The 17,761-nt window shown below is 41.8% G+C and overlaps 1 protein-coding gene across 4 annotated transcripts in view; it reads right to left on the reverse strand.

The window, feature by feature from the left end:
- The window catches only part of PDLIM1 (PDZ and LIM domain 1), a 76,834-nt gene that overhangs the window by 51,722 nt on the left and 7,351 nt on the right, over nucleotides 1-17,761 (reverse strand). The window lies entirely within an intron of this gene.

The following is a 17,761-nucleotide window of genomic DNA, read 5'->3' on the forward strand; positions in this document are numbered from 1 at the left end:
TGGAAGTAATAAGTACTGGAAGGATTAAGATTTTTAAATAGAAGTCATTTACAAATCTGTTTTACTGGGAGTTGTAGTGGTGAAACAACTGGAGGCATCCACTAACCCCTGCCCCCCCCCCCCCCCCTGAAAGCAATACATGCGGTGCTAACCCCCGCCCGCGCCGGTGAAAGCATTACACTTGTTTTTGCATAGCGCTATGGCCACGGCGCTAACCCCCGCCCGCCCCGCTGACAGCAATACATTTGTTATGGCCGCGGCACTATGCAAACCCCCCCCCCCCCACCCCAGGCGCTAAAATCCCCCCACTCCAAGCAGACATACCCAAGTGCTGTGCTGAGTTCTTCCTGAGGCAGCAGCAGCGGTGTGTGAGGCCAGGGAGCCAATGCGCTCTCAGCGCTCGCTCCCTGCCTGTCTGATTGACAGGCAGGGAGCGAGCGCAGGCTGAATGAAAAGGACCGTTGCCCGGCCGCATCAGTCCTTTTTCAGCCGTGACGTCACGCGAGGCTGCAGCCGGCCACTAGGAGGGAGACCCCTAGTGGCCGGTTTTCAAACGTAAATTACACCATATTAATAAAAAATTAAAAAAATAGTGAAACTATATGTTGTAGTACATAAGTACTACAACATATCCAAAAAAAAAAAGTTGGTGACAGTGCCCATTTAACATTTTTTTTATTTTTATTTTTTTTATAAGAAAATTATGTTAAAAAGCCCAAAATTTCTAGATCTGCATAAAAGCCGAAAGGTCTTAAGGTATTGAACTCCTAAATTATATTACTTTCTTCCCTTTACATTTTCGAGATATGGTCTCCTCCTCTCCAATTCTTTTTTTTACTGTTTTTAAAGCTGTGAAGGAAATCCCGGATGGGTCGCAGTTGTGTGTCTCTTTGAAGTGCATGGATAGGGAATGTTTTTCGAAGCCTATCCTAATATTATGTATATGCTTGCTCACTCTGGTTTTAAGGCTTCTCTTGGTCCTACCGATATACTGTTTCTGACATGGGCACATAATCATATAAAGTATCGAAGTGCTTGTGCATGTTAAAAATTCTCTGATGTCATACCGGTAATTGTTGCTGTTGGATTTCATCGTTACCATCTTTTCAGGAATCTTTGTTATTTTACAATTGCTGCATTTTCCACATTTATAAAAATCCTTTCAGCCATGTATTCTGTACCTCTTTTGTTTCCAGAATTGGTTGGTTGGTGGTAGGTGCCAATTTTAACCCCTTAAGGACGCAGCCCATTTGGGCCTTAAGGACGCAGACAATTTAATTTTTACGTTTTCGTTTTTTCCTCACCTTCACAAAATCATAACTTTTATATTTTCATCCACAGACTAGTATGAGGGCTTGTTTTTTGCGCGACTGTTGTAATGCCATCACTGACTTTACCATTACATTTATGGCGCAACCAAAAATATACTATTTGTGTCGTGAAATTAAAAAGAAAACCACAATTTTGCAAGGTTTTGTTTTCACGCCGTACAATTTACGGTAAAAATGACATGTTCTTTATTCTTTGGGTCAATACGATTAAAATGATACCCATGATAACATACTTTTCTATTACTGTTGCACAAAAAAAATAAAAAAATAATCGCAAACTTTTTAACCAAATAAGTACGTTTAAAATCCCCCTATTTTGAAGGCCTATAACTTTTTCATTTTTCTGTATAAGCGGCGGTATGAGGGCTCATATTTTGCGCCGTGATCTGAACTTTTTATTGATACCATATTTGCTTATATAGAACTTTTAATCCATATTTATTAATTTTTTGGGAATAAAATGTTATAAAAAAGCATCTATTTTGGACTTTTTTTTTTATTTTTACGTTCACCATATGGTATCATTAACATTTTATTTTAATATTTCAGATATTTACACAAGCGGTGATAAAAAAAATATTTAATATACATATTTGGTAACACTTTTTGGGGGGGAAATAGGGAAAATGGGACAATTTGTTTTTATTGGGGGAGGGTTTTTTCAAATTTGTTTTACTTTATTTTTTTTTTACTTTTTTTTCTTTTATTTTTACACTTTAATAATCCCCATAGGGGACTATTTGTAGCAATCACTTGATTGCTAATACTGATCAATGCTATGTATAGGACACAGCACTGATCAGCATTATCGGTCATCTTCTGCTCTGGTCTGCGGGAAGGCAGATCAGAGCAGAAGATGTCGGAAAGGCAGCGGAGCTAGGTGAGGGGACCTCTGTCTGCCATGCTGGATGATCAGATCGCTGCGGGCGATCCGATCATCCATTTTAGTGACCGCGATGCTGCAGATGCCGTGATCTGTATTGATCACGGCATCTAAGGGGTTAATGGCGGACATCCGCAGTGTCCGCCATTACGGGCAGGTCCCTGGCTGCGATCAGCAGCCGGGACCTGCCGCGCATGATCCGGGCATCGCTCCGATGCTCGCGGTTATGCTTAGGACGTAAATGTACGTCCTGGTGCGTTAAGTACCACCTCACCAGGACGTACATTTACGTCCTCCGTTGTTAAGGGGTTAAACCTAAATTTGGCGCTCTAGTATATACTATTTTGGCGTTGTTAGTTAAAATTGGAGCTAAAATTTGATCCTGATGAAGTAGGGGCCAATATTTGTTGGTGGGGCAAGCTGTGCATAACTAGCTTGCCCCCTGACTGGTGAGCAGTAAGGGGTTAAGAAATATACAGGCAATGTTTTAGCCCCCTCCCCCACCTGTAAAACTTGCCAGTGGCTATAGTGGTATGTCCCATGGGTGGGGGGAAGGAGTGCACCAATCAGGGGTTCAATAGTTTCCCGGGCTTTCAGGGGCCCTCCCCTGGGTATTTATAGCTGTGGTGCCTCCCTTCCCCCCTCAATCTGCCCAGGACCCAGAGTTTTGCCCTCCCTCCCTCCCTTTTTTGTATCTCTGTTTATTGTAAGTCACAGCTTGGCGGTAAGAAGACGGTGAAAGCGGGGTCAACCCGGGGTAGACCTCCACACAGGACGGTGTGGCAGCACCTCTCGGGTTGGTAAGAAGCCAATCGGTGTCTTTGTTACAGTTAAATTGTTATTTTTATAAGTAATTTTATAAATAAAGCTGTGGCCGATCCCCACCCACGGAAAAGTTGAATTGTTGTTGTGTCAGTTATTATTTAATTAATTATTGTAGTAAGGGGGAGGGGTAGTTATAGCCTGCTAGGAGCTAATTGGGTCTCAACAGTCTGATTATGTTCTCCACTTTTTATATTTATTGTTAAAAGGTAGAATCAATTTCAACTGTTCTTTTTTTGTCTGCCTTAGTTTTCTGAAATAATCTCTTTTGTTCTCTGATTTTTCGCCAATGATTCTACTAATAGTGCTTCTGGGTAGTTCTCTTTAAAATCTTCAGTCAATTTTTGAGCTTCTTTTTCAAACACTTCTTCATTGGTACAATTTATTTTCAGCCTTCTGTATTGGCCTTGCGGTACATTTAAAAGCTAACGTAGTAGGTGACAACTAGAGAATAAAATGAAAGAGTTCCTGGTCGCCGTTTTTTTTTTAAGTTTCACATACCAGCTTTGCCTTATTTACCTTGATTGTCAGATCCAGAAATTCCACTTGGGTTCTACTTATTTGTGGAGTGTAGAGGAGATTAAAAACATTGTTGTTCAGCGTGGTTAAAAACGTATCTAAAGATTTGTCAGTACCTCTCCATACCATAAAAATGTTGTCATTGTACTTACGTCAGAGGACCAGGCTCTCGCCAAATTGGGGCTGATGGTTAGCTCCTCCCAAAAACCCATGAAGAGATTTGCATAACTTGACGCGAATTTGGTCCCCATGGCGGTACCGACTTTTTGACAAAAGAATTGTTTGTTAAAATAGAAATAATTGTGATTTAAGATACAATCCATGCTGTCTGTTAAAAACCCAATTTGCAGTGGTGGGATATCTCCTTGCTTGGTTAAAAAGTGAAAGGCAGCTTGAATTCCTTGTTGATGATTTAGGCACGTATATAAGGAGCTTACATCCAGGGTACATAGAATCCAGTCATTTTCCCATTGTAGGTTTTCTATAACTCTGATAATATCTGTTGTGTCCTTTAAATATGAAGGGATTTTTCTCACTAGTGGTTGGAGGTATTGATCCACATATTCTGAGAGATTTGTAGTCAGAGATTGTATCTCGGAAATAATGGGCCTCCCTGGAGGTTGTGTGGCGTTTGTGCACTTTTGGTAGTGTATAAAATATTGGAAGTCTTTTCCGTGCTTAATAAAAAAAAAATAAAAAAAAAAGTCTATAAAAGCTTTATTGCACATTGTTCGAGTATTCTTCTGTGGGGTCTGATTGTGCCACCAAAAGTATTTATATAACAGTACTCCACTACAGGTTTTACATTGAGCCACCAAAAGTATTTATATAACAGTACTCCACTATAGGTTTTATATTGAGCCACCAAAAGTATTTATATAACAGTACTCCACTATAGGTTTTATATTGAACCACCAAAAGTATTTATATAACAGTACTCCACTATAGGTTTTATATTGAGCCACCAAAAGTATTTATATAACAGTACTCCACTATAGGTTTTATATTGAGCCACCAAAAGTATTTATATAACAGTACTCCACTATAGGTTTTATATTGAGCCACCAAAAGTATTTATATAACAGTACTCCACTACAGGTTTTATATTGAGCCACCAAAAGTATTTATATAAACAGTACTCCACTACAGGTTTTATATTGAGCCACCAAAAGTATTTATATAACAGTACTCCACTACAGGTTTTATATTGAGCCACCAAAAGTATTTATAGAACATTACTCCACTACAGGTTTTATATTGTGCCACCAAAAGTATTTATATAACAGTACTCCACTATAGGTTTTATATTGAGCCACCAAAAGTATTTATATAAACAGTACTCCACTATAGGTTTTACATTGAGCCACCAAAAGTATTTATATAACAGTACTCCACTACAGGTTTTATATTGAGCCACCAAAAGTATTTATAGAACATTACTCCACTACAGGTTTTATATTGAGCCACCAAAAGTATTTATATCACAGTACTCCACTATAGGTTTTACATTGAGCCACCAAAAGTATTTATATAACAGTACTCCACTACAGGTTTTATATTGAGCCACCAAAAGTATTTATATAAACAGTACTCCACTACAGGTTTTATATTGAGCCACCAAAAGTATTTATAGAACATTACTCCACTACAGGTTTTATATTGAGCCACCAAAAGTATTTATATCACAGTACTCCACTATAGGTTTTACATTGAGCCACCAAAAGTATTTATATAACAGTACTCCACTACAGGTTTTATATTGAGCCACCAAAAGTATTTATATAAACAGTACTCCACTACAGGTTTTATATTGAGCCACCAAAAGTATTTATATAAACAGTACTCCACTACAGGTTTTACATTGAGCCACCAAAAGTATTTATATAAACAGTACTCCACTACAGGTTTTATATTGAGCCACCAAAAGTATTTATATAACAGTACTCCACTACAGGTTTTCATGCATGCCCCTTAGTAGCACTATAGACTACAACCACATTCAGTCCACACATCACTGAGGAAAAGCCCAGGAGGCTCAAAACGCATCTGATGCCGAACTGTATCCACGTCACATTTCCAACCTGCCAAAGACTCACAGCATACTCAGCGCATCACTGGTGTGCGCACGTCTCCACGAGGACCGAATCAGCCAAGTATCCTGCGCGCCAAGACATCGCTCGCTAACGGGGCTTGTCTGTTTAACAGCAGACTTCCCTGCTTGAAGATAGAGCACTGGCGTGATCTGCTGGGATCCGAAGCTCGTAGATGTCCCGTGCATGGAACCAAGGGTGGGTGAGTAAATTTGGTTTCATTTCTGCCGACCGCCGAGTCGCGCTACAGTTTCTCACCCACCACCAACGTTACAGCAAATGAGCACGGCAAGAGTGGGACAATTCTTGCGGTGCTCCAGCGCTTCATTTACTTTATACAAACTACCCCCTTTTTCTATCCCTCTACGCACTATCATTTTTTGGCAGCTGTGATTATTTTTTAAACAAATTGGAAGCCATCTGTGGACAGTGTCTACTAGTTTACTTATTTTATTGTATAATTCTAACTATTTTATAATTCATTTATCGGAGTGGATTGCCGGCATCCACTTTGATGTTTTATGAATTACTAACTCACTAAACTAGCCATTTTAAAACTGTAATTTTGTTATTTATTTACTTTTGGGAATTTTTCAGGCTATATCCCTGTAGTCTACTACCCACATATACACACTCATACTATCTACTTCACCCATACTACAAAATTAGTCCTTGAGAACCAGTACATTTTCTTTCAATTTAGCTTTTTGTGAATGCAGTTACATGCCTGTATAAACCCGGTGTAGCTTATAGGGGTCTACTCTTACTGGATTCTCGGACCAAAAGTTTGGAAACACCTTCTCATTCAGAGTTTTCTTTATTTTCATGACTATGAAAATTGTAGATTCACACTGAAGGCATCAAAACTATGAATTAACACATGTGGAATTATATACATAACAAAAAAGTGTGGAAATATGTCACATTCTAGGTTCTAGCCACCTTTTGCTTTGATTACTGCTTTGCACACTCTTGGCATTCTCTTGATGAGCTTCAAGAGGTAGTCACCTGAAATGGTCTTTCAACAGTCTTGAAGGAGTTCTCAGAGATGCTTAGCACTTGTTGGCCCTTTTGCCTTCATTCTGTGGTCCAGCTCACCCCAAACCATTTTGATTGGGTTCAGGTTCGGTGACTGTGGAGACCAGGTCATCTGGCGCAGCACCCCATCACTCTCATTCTTTTGTCATATAGCCCTTACACAGCCTGGATGTGTGTTTGGGGTCATTGTCCTGTTGAAAAATAAATGATGGTCCAACTAAATGCAAACCGGATGGAATAGCATGCCGCTGCAAGATGCTGTGGTAGCCATGCTGGTTCAGTATGCCTTCAATTTTGAATAAATCCCCAACAGTGTCTCTAGCAAAGCACCCCCACACCATCACACCTCCTCCTCCACACCATTTCAGGTGACTACCTCTTGAAGCTCAACAAGAGAATGCCAAGAGTGTGTAAAGCAGTAATCAAAGCAAAAGGTGGCTACTTTGAAGAACCTAGAATATGACATATTTTCAGTTGTTTCACACTTTTTGTTATGTCTATAATTCCACATGTGTTCATTCATAGTTTTAATGTCTTCAATTTAATCTACAATTTTCATAGTCAGGAAAATAAAGAAAACTCTGAATGAGAAGGTGTGTCCAAACTTTTGGTCTGTACTGTATATATATATTTCTCAGAATCAATGCAGCACTACTTCACCATGAGTCACCGGTGCCAGCGCCCCCGACCTGATCACAGTCCATGCAATAGAAGAAAAATGGCGCAGCACTCAAAAGTAGCAAAAATAACGGTGGATTTATTTAGCTGGAGCTTTTTTAGCATGCTTGAAAAAAGCTCCATTGTGGAGCTGAAACGTCGCTATTTTGTTGGACATGAAGGAATAAATCCACCGTTATCTTTGCAAGTTTTGAGTGCTGTTTCCTCTCTCTCTATCTCTCTATCTATCTATAGCAACAGAAGAATATATATATATATTTATAAGAAAACAACTTAGTTCTTAGGCACTGTTACAGAGGCCTGGTTCTGTCTTCATGGCTGTGATGGATTGGTTTTTCCAATAAGACATGGAAGTGGTGAGATGCACATTGCTTTCTATGGCTTTGTTTTAACATGTTCTGTATGTCTATATATGGAGCCCGATGGCAAGAACAATATCTGCACCAACCAAGCAGCTGCACCAAGTATAGTCTGGCTAGCATACAGAAACAGCAGGCTTCTCTATGTGCAGGTTCAGACAAGGGCATTAAATAATGTTGATGAGAAATCACCAGCTTTTATTGTTGTTATTTTATTATGATGCAACAGACAAGTTTAGTTTGGAGTATGTTCTCACAGCCACTATCTTAAGCACTCGCTCAACCAGCTCAGACGGCAGCACCACCATAACCCCCCTCTGATGTGTGTCACCCCAGTATTAAGATAATTACAAAAGGACCCCTCCTTTGGTAAAGTGTGTCACCCCATTAGTAAGGAGATAACATGAGGAGGTTTATTACAGTGTGTCCCCCCAGTAGTAAGGAGATTACATGAGGAGGGGCTTTATTACAGTGTGTCCCCCCAGTAGTAAGGAGATTACATGAGGAGGAGGTTTATTACAGTGTGTCACCCCAGTAGTAAGGAGATTACATGAGGAGGGGGTTTATTACAGTGTGTCACCCCAGTAGTAAGGAGATTACATGAGGAGGAGGTTTGTTACAGTGTGTCACCTCAGTAGTAAGGTGATTGCATGAGGAGGAGGTTTGTTACAGTGTGTCACCCCAGTAGTAAGGGGATTACATGAGGCGGGGGTTTATTACAGTGTGTCACCCCAGTAGTAAGGAGATTACATGAGGAGGAGGTTTGTTACAGTGTGTCACCCCAGTAGTAAGGAGATTACATGAGGAGGAGGTTTATTACAGTGTGTCACCCCAGTAGTAAGGAGATAACATGAGGAGGAGGTTTATTACAGTGTGTCACCCCAGTAGTAAGGAGATTACATGGGGAGGAGGTTTGTTACAGTGTTTCTCCCCACTAGTGAGGTGCAGAGTGTCACATGGAGGGCAAATGGGCAGAGTTAAGAGGGCGGCAAAATTTGCTTTTTGCCTAGGGTGGCAAAAATCCTTGCATCAGCCATGGCAGCAGCAGAGTCCTATTAATATCAACCAGATTCTGCTGCACTGTGCACATAGCAAAATTTCCGCCTCGGAAACATCTGGCGTGGAAATTCAAATTCCGGTGTCTTCAGAAAATATGGACATGTCCATTCCATTCTTACTGCGGACTCTGCACGGAATGCATTGCCGACTATGCATTCCCGAGCAGTCCTAGCACTGGCATGTCATGCCAGCTACCACAGTCTGCAGAATGTCTGCACGGAGATTTTCCGTGCAAACTGACATGTGAACAGAGCCTAAGGGGAGGACTCCAGCAAGGCAAATAACAGCAGGTCTACCGCATACACAAAACACTCAACTGTTTGAATAAGAAGAGGACACCTGTTTAGTAGAAAATCCTACAATGACTGACATATCACCTCATCAACTTCCATATGATCTCTGTTTAAAGCCAAAAACAAAGATAAAAAAAACAAAGATAACTGTTGAGTATGGAATGCCGGGTTTATAAAACTACTGAAATCTTAAAAGGGGTACTCAATTACTGAAAGCTTAAAGGGGAAAACAATTTATTTCAAATCAACTGGTGCCAGAAACTTAAACAGATTTGTAAATTACTTCTATTAAAAAAAATCTTAATCCTTCCAGTCTATATCAGCAGCTGTATACTACAAATTATTTTCTTTTTGAATTTCTTTTCTGCCTGTCCACAGTGCTCTCTGCTGACACCTCTGTCCATGTCAGGAACTGTCCAGAGCAGGAGCAAATCCCCATAGCAAAACTCTCCTACTTTGGACAGTTCCTGACATGGACAGAGGTGCCAGCAGAGAGCACCGTAGACCGAAAAGAAATTCAAAAAGAAACTAACTTTCTCTGTATACAGCAGTTCATAAGTACTGGAAGAATTACGATTTTTTAATAGAAGTAATTTACAAATCTGTATAACTTTCTGGAATCAGTTCATTTAAAATAAATGGTTTTCCACCGGAGTACCCCTTTAAAGGGAGTCTGTCAGCTGCATACCATGTAGAAATCTGCAGATGTCAGTAGATATGTTCTAGGACAGTGTTTCCCAACCAGAGTGCCTCCAGCTGTTGCAAAACTACAACTCCCAGCATTCCCAGACAGCCTTCGGCTGTCTGGGCATGCTGGGAGTTGTAGTTTTGCAACAGCTGGAGGCATCCTGGTTGGGAAACACTGTCCTAGGGGGGATAAAATTAACAATACCTTTAATGTCAAAAAGTCAGAGCAGGGTGGGGGAGGGAGGAGACACTGCTGCAGCTCAGCACTACAGATTAAAATCTTCAGCTGCTAACAAAAAAGTCACTTAAAAAAAAAAAAAATTATATATATATATATATATATATATATATATATATATATATATATATTCAAAATAACAGATCCATAACAGAGGAGCGGCACAACAGAGAGCTATAAGAAAAGATGCTCCAGAATTGTTACTGTATTTGCCGGGGAATACAAGACAGGTCAGTATAGGCCCCAGGGTAAGGTTTTGATAAACCTCCCCCAATATACTTTAATAGGTATGACTTTTAGGCTTATTGAAACCATACCAGGCAGGGTTGACTTGCTGTTTGTGCCCTTAGTACATAGTAATAAAAAGGAGCCCCCCCATTACCAGTAAATTGGTAACTCTACGGGAAGGTGCTCCCCTTTTAATGTTTTGTAGTGCCTCAGCAACTGAATGAGCGTAGGTGTACCCAAATTCCTTGGTGATATAGGTTCTAGGGATGTCACCTCCAGGAGCCTCTTGTATCACTCAGGATGTAAGACTCAATAGAAATATGTAAATAAAAATAAACATCCAAGCACTAGTGCTACCAAAAGCTGATAAAAAAAGATGCCTTTATTGTTACAATAGTCAAAAATAACATGTTTTCAAAAGAAAATGTCGTGTCCCAGTACAGAAAGTGGTTCTGTACAGTTTCCTCCAGTCCCCTCAGGTAGAGTCCCTCAAGACCACAGGGCTCTCCTGCAGGATCCCTCTAGGTCATTATTATGATTTCTATTGTACATTATGTAGGTTTATTTCAGGTATTGTACAGTGAATATAAACTATGTGTAAAGGTTATTAGGATGTTTAAAGGGGTACTCCGGTGCTTAAACATCTTATCCCCTATCCAAAGGATAGGGGATAAGATGCCTGATCGCGGGAGTCCTGCAGCTGGGGTTGCCCGTGATCATGCACGCGGCACCCCCTAGCGTGTTCGCTACGGGACTGATTACCGGCGACCGCAGGGCTGGCGGTGTGTGACGTCATGCCTCTGCCCCCGTGTGACGTCATGCTCCGCCCCTTAATGCAAGGTGACGCGAGGGGGCGTGATATCTATCATGCCCCCTCCTGTAGGCTTGCATTGAAGGGCGGAGCGTGATGTCACACGGGGGCAGAGGCATGACGTCACACACCGCTAGCCCTGCGGTCGACCATAATCAGACCCGGAGCGAACACGCTCCGGGCACTGATTACAAAGGGGGTGCCGCGAGCATGATCCCGGGGGTCCCCAGCTGTGGGACTCCCGCGATCAGGCATCTTATCCCCTATCCTTTGGATAGGGGATGAGATGTTTAAGCACCGGAGTACCCCTTTAAACTGTATAGGACCTGCCTATGGTCATGCAATATGGTCATGTGATATGTGATCACCTGATACCCAGAGTTCCAGAGACACAGGTAACCACAGGCAACCAGCTACCAATGGGCTTGAGTCCTGCCCCCTGATATATAAAGGGCTGTAGCCTCCACACTAGGTCTCTTTAGTTAATGGACAGTAAAGCAAGCACCAGTCCTGTACAAGTTCCTTCCAGTACAGCTAGGCCAAAGCCTACAAGTCTGCAGCCACATCTAATATCTAGTGTTGAGCGGCATAGGCCATATTCGAATTCGCGAATATATGGACGAATATTCGTCATATATTCGCGAATATTCGCATATTCATAATATTCTCGTTTTATTTTCGCATATGCGAAAATGCGCATATACGAATATTTTCATATACGGAAATTAGCATATAAGAAAATTTGCATAAACTGAAATTCGCATATGCGAAATTAGCATATGCAAATTTTCGCATATGCGAAAATTCGCACACTAGTCTCACACAGTAGTATTAGAGCCTTCTTTACACCACACAAGCTGGAAGCATAGAGGGATGATCACTGTTATGTGTACTGTGAAAAAAAACAAAAAAAAAAAACGAATATTCGTAATTACGAATATATAGCGCTATATTCGCGAATATTCGCGAATATACGATATTCGCAAATAAAATTTGTATTGCGAATATTCGCGAGCAACACTACTAATATCTAAGTCTTCTATGTCTACAAGTCAAGTCTCTACAGTCCCTACCAAAGTCATAACAGTAGCACAGGGGCCTGCATCATCATTATTACCACTACAAGTCCAAGCAAGCCTGAGAGGTTCCTTGTGTCCCGGTCACCTCTGTGGAAGTTGGCTGTAAGAAATGTTATGCTGCCTTCTTCAGTAAAGTTCCAGTTGCATCAAAACCTGCTTTGGACTCTCATTTAATATATGCTGTTTCTGGGTTGGTTGTCGGCGGTGCCCTACACCAAACAACCACATCCTGGCGTCACGAACACTAGTTAACATCATCTTGTCCCCGGGGTTAATACCATCTGGCTCTGCTATCTACACCACGACACCCCGTGGTCCCGCCATAACACCGTGGGTCACCACAAAAAGTTCTTAAAAGGGGTATTCCAGGCCAAAACTTTTTTATATATATGAACTGGCTCCGGAAACTTAAACAGATTTGTAAATTACAAAATCTTAATCCTTCCAATAGTTATTAGCTTCTGAAGGGGAGTTGTTGTTTTCTGTCTAACTGCTCTCTGATGACTCACGTCCCAGGAGCTGTGCAGTTCCTATGGGGATATTCTCCCATCATGCACAGCTCCCGAGACGTGACATCATCATTGAGCAGTTAGACAGAAAACTTCAGAAGCTAATAACTATTGGAAGGATTAAGATTTTTTAATAGAAGTAATTTACAAATCTGTTTAACTTTCCGGAGCCAGCTGATATATATATAAAAAGTTTTTGCCTGAAATATCCCTTTTAAGATTTGCAGAACAGATAAAACATTTTAGCACCATACCATACCAAGTGGGAGGAGTTACACATTATACATAAATACAGCCAAAATAGTCAAAAAGACTATTACAAACTGGTGAGTAACCAGGGTGAAAAAAAAAGCAGGAATAAATTGAAAATAATAAGATTTTAATGTATCCAGAGTGAGTGAGAAGAAACAGATTAAACCCTTACAAGCCGTGTCACTTGTTGGGAAACTGTGTGTTATACCAGATGACAATAGACTGGATGACCGCAGGAGAATGGAGATGGCCTGATACCACTCCCTGCTGGTGTCTTGTTGTTAAAAAGCTTGGTAATTAATCATAAGAGTAAGGCTATGTTCACACTTCGGAATGTCCGCATGGAAAATCGCAGTGCGGACATTCCGGAGACTGCGGGCGCCAACAAAATAATATGCCAGAGCTAGGACCGTACGGTAATTGCTGCCGCATAGACAGCAAGGTTCATTCTTCTGCGGATGCAGAATTCGGAATTTCTACGCTAGAAACGTCTGGCACAGAAATTTCGATTTGTGCACAGTGCAGCAGAATCCCGTTGAATTCAACAGGACTCTGCTGCAGCGGAATCTCCGTGCAGAATTCCAATGCGGAATTCCGCATGGAAATTCCGAGGTGTTTACATAGCCTAAGACAACCTCTTTGAGAGGACCACTCCCTTATCCAGACCTGTTTTTGTGTGACAGATTTTCAGTCCACCATACATTATACATGGATGCCTTTTTCTTTGAGAAGACCAAAATTGCATCGAAAGGTGTTTTTTGTTTTTTTTTCAAAGAGCTTTCAATGTATTTACATTTATTTAACAGCGACAAAGTGTAAAGCCAACAAAATAAATTACGGAAACATATGGCCAAAAGATTTCAATGCAAGTACGTATTGTCCGGCAGATCAGACTGATCTTATCTGAGACACAAGTAACTTTTCCACAAGAACATTCCTTAAACTAATGAGAGAATGTTTTCTGATACAGTACACAGGAACGACCCGAACTTCTGAGAAGTGACAGGGTGGGGGGTATTACAATCTGGGAAAAGCAGCTTCAAAGCTGTTCCTTGTATTTGCTGCTATGGTCATAAAATGGAAGGGGTCTTAGTTCTCCAGTGCATCACATTTAGTACTTAGGCGGACCCTTAAAAAAAATAAAAAACACGACAGCGGCTGCATCATCTTAACTTTTCACAGTTGCGCAATCTGTAAATATTAGAAAAATGTTCTTAAAGGAATACTAGACCTTAAAAAGAACGTAAGGAAACAGGAGATAATCTTGTCCCCACTCCCTTACTCTGCAAGACTTTAGGAATGGTCATGAAACGATCAGTCTTGTAGAAATCCTGCAGGGAACAAAAAGGGGTTAAATTTGCTGATCTGTTCTAGTTCTGATTGGGACCTGAGGGGGAAGGGCAAGGCCCTTGTTCTAGTCAGTTGTCTACAGTCAGAGGGTATGGAGGAGAAAGAGACATGGCTAAGCTCCTGATTTAGTCTTCTATTTCTCAATCCTAAGCGTATATTCACACAAGGGACGTTCTACGTGGAATTCCATGCAGAATTATAGGTGCATTGCATTTTGTATTGGTTTCAATTGGGGATTCTGCTTAGTCGTACAGAATGGGTATATGTTGCTTCAAAATTTATGCACAGAAAACCAAAAATTTAGCAAGGAAAGCGAAAATCACTGCGTTCCAGCAAAAAACAAAAACAGAGACAGTTCCGAGCAGACACTCGGAAAGAACCGTATGTTGGTGTATTTTTTTCACATGTATATCACACGAAGAAAAAAGTGTCAGGTAGCTAGGGTGTGGATTAACCACACTGAATAGGGCTAAACCAATGGTGAAGCCACAAAAAAAAATAAAAAAGGGGATGTGCCAATACAATGGTGGGTGGGGGGGGGGGGGGGTGAGGGTCAGGTATCGGAGATATTAGCAAGAGTACAACTGCTTGTGCAAATGTCCAGTATCGGTCCCGATACCAGTATCTGTATCTAAAAGAAAGACTGACTTCACAATTACAGAAAAGACAAAAGACATGACACATCCCACTGATCAGCTGGGCTCTAAGTGCCATGTCTTTTGTCTTTTCTCTACTTGTGAAGTGATTTTATGGATAGCTAACAAGGTATATCACCTCTGTAGCTGTGATATGCAGGGAAGCTGTGTCTATCAGTGTTAAAGGGGTATTCCAGGAAAAAACTTTTTTATATATCAACTCCAGAAAGTTAAACAGATTTGTAAATTACTGCTATTAAAAAAATCTTAATCCTTTCAGTACTTATGAGCTTCTGAAGTTAAAGGGGTTCTCCGGTGCTTAAACATCTTATCCCCTATCCAAAGGATAGGGGATAAGATGTCTGATCGCGGGAGTCCCGCAGCTGGGGACCCCCGGGATCATGCACACGGCACCCCGTTTATAATCAGTGCCCAGAGCGTGTTCACTCCGGGACTGATTACTGGCGACCGCAGGGCAGGCGGCGTGTGACGCCACGCCTCCGCCCCCGTGTGACGTCACGCTCCGCCCCTCAATGCAAGCCGACGGGAGGGGGCGTGATAGCTATCACGCCCCCTCCCGTAGGCTTGCATTGAGGGGCGGAGCGTGACGTCACACGGGGGCGGAGGCGTGGCGTCACACGGGGGCGGAGGCGTGACGTCACACGCCGCCCGCCCTGTGGTCGACCATAATCAGACCCGGAGCGAACAGCGATCAGGCATCTTATCCCCTATCCTTTGGATAGGGGATAAGATGTTTAAGCACCGGAGAACCCCTTTAAGGTTGTTCTTTTCTGTCTAAGTGCTCTCTGATGACACGTGTCTCGGGAAACGCCCAGTTTAGAAGAGGTTTGCTATGGGGATTTGCTTCTAAACTGGGCGTTTCCCGAGACAGGTGTCATCAGAGAGGATTTAGACAGAAAAGAACAATCTTAACTTCAGAAGCTCATAAGTACTGAAAGGATTAAGATTTTTTAATAGAAGTAATTTACAAATCTGTTTAACTTTCTGGAGCCAGTTGATATATATATAAAAAAAGTTTTTTCCTGGATAACCCCTTTAACCCTACAACCAGGGGCGTAACTACCAGGGGTGCAGAAGTAGCAGTCGCACCAGGGCCTTGGTGTCTAAGGGGACCCCAGGACTCATCTTCTCAATAAGAGATAAGTATTATAAATGGCACATGGGGCCCTGTTGCAGATTTTGCACTGGGGCCCAGAAGCTACAAGTTACGCCTCTGCCTAAAACGCATTCTGACTTTGTTTTACCAGCGGTGTTTGCCTCTACTACCTGTGCTGCACACTGAAAAATGATTCAGAAGCCTTGCACTAGACTGTTTAAAAAAAAAAAAAATAAAATAAAATAAAGTTAAATAATGTTGTGATTGTAAAAACTAGCTATAAAAATTTTTATAAAATATTTAATTGTGAATTTATTTTGGCAAAAAAGGTTAACATTATAGATCTCAAAATAATAAGCGAATAGGGAATACTTAATTGGAGTCCTCGAAGGGAGAATTGAGTAAGCTATTATCTTACTTGATCAATGTGAATAGTAACATCAAAGCAAAGTAATACAGCTATGTAAATAAATAATGACAGCAATCTCCACTAAATAGATGCAATGACTACAAGAGCTGTATAGATGAAAGGTTGTGGGGTTAACACAAACAACGTTCACATTTTCAGGGCCATAACTTAGTAGCTATTGTTACCTTTCCTGTTTGTCACTGTTTTCTGAACATTGTCACTTTGAGTCACTGTGTAAACAATAAGAGCTTTAAGCAATACGAAGCGGCTCAGATAATGACCTGTAAGAATGGCGCTATTCAAGCGCGACACCACTTCACCTTCTATATACACTTCTTAGGCACCAGTCTCTTCTCTCGTGCATCATTCTAGGTTATTTCAGGTAAAATCAAAAATGTTCTTTGTCATCAGAATAATCACAAAAAAAATAAATGTACGTGGTAAAAAGTGTTCTCATTGACTACTACAGAAAAACTGGAAATAAATGAATGGAATATTGTCCGATTCATGCTACATTTCAGCATTAGTGTAGCTGTAGGGTGGCAGGGCTTGTATGTTGGGTGTCAGGATGTGTAGGGGGTGGCAGGGCTTGTATGTTGGGTGTCAGGCTGTGTAGGGGGTGGCAGGGCTTGTATGTTGGGTGTCAGGCTGTGTAGGGGGTGGCAGGGCTTGTATGTTGGGTGTCAGGATGTGTAGGGGGTGGCAGGGCTTGTATGTTGGGTGTCAGGATGTGTAGGGGGTGGCAGGGCTTGTATGTTGGGTGTCAGGATGTCTAGGGGGTGGCAGGGCTTGTGTGTTGGGTGTCAGGCTGTGTAGGGGGTGGCAGGGCTTGTGTGTTGGGTGTCAGGATGTGTAGGGGGTGGCAGGGCTTGTGTGTTGGGTGTCAGGCTGTGTAGGGGGTGGCAGGGCTTGTGTATTGGGTGTCAGGATGTGTAGGGGGTGGCAGGGCTTGTGTGTTGGGTGTCAGGATGTGTAGGGGGTGGCAGGGCTTGTATGTTGGGTGGCAGGGCTTGTATGTTGGGTGGCAGGGCTTGTATGTTGGGTGTCAGGATGTGTAGGGGGTGGCAGGGCTTGTATGTTGGGTGTCAGGATGTGTAGGGGGTGGCAGGGCTTGTATGTTGGGTGTCAGGATGTGTAGGGGGTGGCAGGGCTTGTATGTTGGGTGTCAGGCTGTGTAGGGGGTGGCAGGGCTTGTATGTTGGGTGTCAGAATGCGTAGGGGGTGGCAATTGAAGGCCAGCAGAGATGGGGGAGGGGGCTTTTTGACAGGGTTTACATAATGTGCTGAATTTATTAACCGAGACTTTTCAAATTTTACTGCAATTTTTTTTTTTAAATTAATCACATTTCAACGCCACACAGGGGGTTCTTATTT

This window comes from Hyla sarda, chromosome 7 (assembly GCF_029499605.1).
Source record: "Hyla sarda isolate aHylSar1 chromosome 7, aHylSar1.hap1, whole genome shotgun sequence".
Lineage (NCBI taxonomy): Eukaryota > Metazoa > Chordata > Amphibia > Anura > Hylidae > Hyla > Hyla sarda.